Here is a 5406-nt window from a genome sequence, read left to right as displayed (position 1 = left end):
CCCGTAGCGATGCTTAAGTCCGTCCGAATCATGTTAGCAATTGCCGCATTTTATGATTATGAAATTTGGCAAATGGATGTCAAAACTGCATTCCTGAATGGATTTCTGGAAGAAGAGTTGTATATGATGCAACCAGAAGGTTTTGTCGATCCAAAGGGAGCTAACAAAGTGTGCAAGCTCCAGCGATCCATTTATGGACTGGTGCAAGCCTCTCGGAGTTGGAATAAACGTTTTGATAGTGTGATCAAAGCATTTGGTTTTTTACAGACTTTCGGAGAAGCCTGTATTTACAAGAAAGTGAGTGGGAGCTCTGTAGCATTTCTGATATTATATGTGGATGACATATTACTGATTGGAAATGATATATAATTTCTGGATAGCATAAAGGGATACTTGAATAAAAGTTTTTCAATGAAAGACCTCGGTGAAGCTGCTTACATATTAGGCATTAAGATCTATAGAGATAGATCAAGACGCTTAATTGGACTTTCACAAAGCACATACCTTGACAAAATTTTGAAGAAGTTCAAAATGGATCAAGCGAAGAAAGGGTTCTTGCCTGTGTTACAAGGTGTGAAATTGAGTAAGACTCAATGCCCGACCACTGCAGAAGATAGAGAGAATATGAAAGATGTTCCCTATGCATCAGCCATAGGCTCTATCATGTATGCAATGCTGTGTACCATACCTGATGTGTGACTTGCTATAAGTTTAGCAGGGAGGTACCAAAGTAATCCAGGAATGGATCACTAGACAGCGGTCAAGAACATCCTGAAATACCTGAAAAGGACTAAGGATATGTTTCTCGTATATGGAAGTGACAAAGAGCTCATCGTAAAAGGTTACGTTGATGCAAGCTTTGATACTGATCCGGACGATTCTAAATCGCACACCGGATACGTGTTTACATTAAACGGTGGAGCTGTCAGTTGGTGCAGTTCTAAACAAAGCGTCGTAGCGGGATCTACATGTGAAGCGGAATACATAGCTGCTTCGAAAGCAGCAAATGAAGGAGTCTGGATGAAGGAGTTCATATCCGATCTAGGTGTCATACCTAGTGCATCGGGTCCAATGAAAATCTTTTGTGACAATACTGGTGCAATTGCCTTGGCAAAGGAATCCAGATTTCACAAAAGGACCAAACACATCAAGAGACGCTTCAACTCCATCCGGGATCTAGTCCAGGTGGGAGACATAGAGATTTGCAAGATACATACGGATCTGAATGTTGCAGACCCATTGACTAAGCCTCTTCCACGAGCAAAACATGATCAGCACCAAAGCTCCATGGGTGTTAGATTCATTACAGCATAATCTAGATTATTGACTCTAGTGCAAGTGGGAGACTGAAGGAAATATGCCCTAGAGGCAATAATAAAGTTATTATTTATTTCCTTATAATCATGATAAATGTTTATTATTCATGCTAGAATTGTATTTACCGGAAACATAATACATGTGTGAATACATAGACAAACAGAGTGTCACTAGTATGCCTCTACTTGACTAGCTCGTTAATCAAAGATGGTTATGTTTCCTAACCATGAACAATGAGTTGTTATTTGATTAACGAGGTCACATCATTAGTAGAATGATCTGATTGACATGACCCATTCCATTAGCTTAGCACCCAATCGTTTAGTATGTTGCTATTGCTTTCTTCATGACTTATACATGTTCCTATGACTATGAGATTATGCAACTCCCGTTTACCGGAGGAACACTTTGGGTACTACCAAATGTCACAACGTAACTGGGTGATTATAAAGGAGTACTACAGGTGTCTCCAATGGTCGATGTTGGGTTGGCGTATTTCGAGATGAGGATTTGTCACTCCGATTGTCGGAGAGGTATCTCTGGGCCCTCTCGGTAATACACATCACATAAAGCCTTGCAAGCATTACAACTAATATGTTAGTTGTGAGATGATGTATTACGGAACGAGTAAAGAGACTTGCCGGTAACGAGATTGAACTAGGTATTGGATACCGACGATCGAATCTCGGGCAAGTAACATACCGATGACAAAGGGAACAACGTATGTTGTTATGCGGTCTGACCGATAAAGATCTTCGTAGAATATGTAGGAGCCAATATGGGCATCCAGGTCCCGCTATTGGTTATTGACCAGAGACGTGTCTCGGTCATGTCTACATTGTTCTCGAACCCGTAGGGTCCGCACGCTTAAGGTTACGATGACAGTTATATTATGAGTTTATGCATTTTGATGTACCGAAGGTTGTTCGGAGTCCCGGATGTGATCACGGACATGACGAGGAGTCTCGAAATGGTCGAGACATAAAGACTGATATATTGGAAGTCTATGTTTGGACATCGGAAGTGTTCCGGGTGAAATCGGGATTTTACCGGGTTACCGGGAGGTTACCGGAACCCCCCGGGAACCATATGGGCCTTCATGGGCCTTAGTGGAAAGGTGAAAGGGCTGCCCACCAGGGCTGCGCGCCTCCCCCCTTCCCCTAGTCCTATTAGGACTAGGAGAGGTGGCCGGCCACCCTTCTCCTCTTTCCCCCTTTGGGGATTCCTAGTTGGAATAGGATTGGAGGGGAGTCCTACTCCCGGTAGGAGTAGGACTCCTCCTGCGCCACCTCCTCCTAGCCGGCGCCTCCTCCCCCCCTTGGCTCCTTTATATACTGAGGCAGGGGCACCTCTAAACACACAAGTTGATCCACGTGATCGATTCCTTAGCCGTGTGCGGTGCCCCCTGCCACCATATTCCTCGATAATACTGTAGCGGAGTTTAGGCGAAGCCCTGCTGCTGTAGTTCATCAAGATCGTCACCACGCCGTCGTGCTGACGAAACTCTTCCCCGACACTTTGCTGGATCGGAGTCCGGGGATCATCATCGATCTGAACGTGTGCTCGAACTCGGAGGTGCCGTAGTTTCGGTACTTGATCGGTTGGATCGTGAAGACGTACGACTACTTCCTCTACGTCGTGTCATCGCTTCCGCAGTCGGTCTGCGTTGGGTACGTAGACAACACTCTCCTCTCGTTGCTATGCATCACATGATCCTGTGTGCGCGTAGGAAAATTTTTGAAATTACTACGAAACCCAACAGCTATCTTGTTCCATCTTACTGAAAACGAGGCTTTTCAGTCATCTTGCCCATGTGGTATGATTTGCATATCTCAAGTGGTTCGAAATCAAGTGAGTCCAAATGATCCATCTATATGGAGTTTCTTCATGCGTAAACACCAATGGACATGGTTTGCATGTCTCAAACTTTTCAAAAACGAGTGAGTCCAAAGATCCATCAACATGGAGCTTCTTCATGCGTTTTACACCAATATGACTTACATGGCAGTGCCACAAGTAAGTGGTACTATCATTACTATCTTATATCTTTTGGCATGAAAATGTGTATCACTACGATCGAGATTCAATAAACCATTTATTTAGGTGCAAGACCATCGAAGGTATTATTCAAATAAATAGAGTAACCATTATTCTCCTTAAATGAATAACCGTATTGCGATAGACATAATCCAATCATGTCTATGCTCAACACAAACACCAATCTCGGTGGTAGAGGGAGCGTGCGATGCTTGATCACATCAACCTTGGAAACACTTCCAACACATATCGTCAGCTCACCTTTAGCTAGTCTCCTTTTATTTCGTAGCTTTTTTTATTTCGAGTTACTAACACTTAGTAACTGAACCGGTATCTTAATACCCTGGTGCTACTAGGAGTACTAGTAAAGTACACATTAACATAATGTACATCCAATATACTTCTATCGACCTTGCCAGCCTTCTCATCCACCAAGTATCTAGGGTAATCTTGCTCCAGTGGTTGTTCCCCTTATTACAGAAGCACTTAGTCTCGGGTTTGGGTTTAACCTCGGGTTTCTTCATTAGAGCAGCAGCTGATTTGCCGTTTCATGAAGTATCCCTTCTCGCCCTTGCCCTTCTTGAAACTAGTGGTTTTACTAACCATCAACGATTGATGCTCCCTTTTGATTTCTACTTTCGCGGAGTCAAACATCGCGAATATCTCAAGGATCATCATATATGTCCTTGATATATTATAGTTCATCACGAAGCTCTAGCAGCTTGGTGGTAATGACTTCGGAGGAACTATCACTATTTCATCTGGAAGATCAACTCCCACTTGATTCAAGTGATTGTTGCACTCAGACAATCTGAGCACAAGCTCAACAATTGAGCTTCTCTCCTTAGTTTGCAGGCTAAGAAAATCGTCGGAGGTCTTATACCTCTTGACGTGGGCACGAGCCTGAAATCCCAATTTCAGCCCTCGAAACATCTCATATGTTCCGTGACGTTTCGAAAACGTCTTTGGTGCCTCTACTTAAACCATTTAACTGAACTATCACGTAGTTATCAAAACGTGTATGTTCGATGTTCGAAACATCCACAAACGATGTTTGGGGTTCAGCACACTAAGTGGTGCATTAAGGACATAAGCTTTCTACTGATCGCATAATCGCTACTGTCAACTTTCAACTATATTTTCTCTAGGAACATATCTAAAACAGTAGAACTAAAGCGCGAGCTACGACATAATTTGCAAAAAGGTCTTTTGACTATGTTCAAGATAATTAAGTTCATCTTATGAACTCCCACTCAGATAGACATCCCTGTAGTCATCTAAGTGATTACATGATCCGAGTCAAACTAGGCCGTGTCCGATCATCACGTGAGACGGACTAGTCATCATCGGTGAACATCTTCATGTTGATCGTATCTTCTATACGACTCATGTTCGACCTTTTGGTCTCCGTGTTCCGAGGCCATGTCTGTACATGCTAGGCTCGTCAAGTTAACCCTAAGTGTTTCGCGTGTGTAAATCTGTCTTACACCCGTTGTATGTGAACGTTAGAATCTAACACCCGATCATCACGTGGTGCTTCGAAACACGAACTGTCGCAATGGTGCACAGTTAGGGGAGAACACTTCTTGAAATTGTTGTAAGGGATCATCTTATCTACTACCGTCGTTCTAAGCAAATAAGATGTATAAACATGATAAACATCACATGCAATCAAATAGTGACATGATATGGCCATCATCACTTTGCTCCTTTTGATCTCCATCTTCGGGGCTCCATGATCATCATCGTCACCGGCATGACACCATGATCTCCATCATCATGATCTCCATCATCGTGTCTTCATGAAGTTGCCTCGCCAACTATTACTTCTACTACTATGGCTAACGGTTAGCAATAAAGTAAAGTAATTACATGACGTTTAAGTTGACACGCAGGTCACAAATAAATAAAGACAACTCCTATGGCTCCTGCCGGTTGTCATACTCATCGACATGCAAGTCGTGATTCCTATTACAAGAACATGATCAATCTCATACATCACATATATCATTCATCACATCCTTTTTGGCCATATCACATCACATAGCATAC

Source organism: Triticum dicoccoides, chromosome 6B (genome assembly GCF_002162155.2).
Source record: "Triticum dicoccoides isolate Atlit2015 ecotype Zavitan chromosome 6B, WEW_v2.0, whole genome shotgun sequence".
Classification (NCBI taxonomy): domain Eukaryota; kingdom Viridiplantae; phylum Streptophyta; class Magnoliopsida; order Poales; family Poaceae; genus Triticum; species Triticum dicoccoides.
This window is presented reverse-complemented; position numbering follows the sequence as displayed.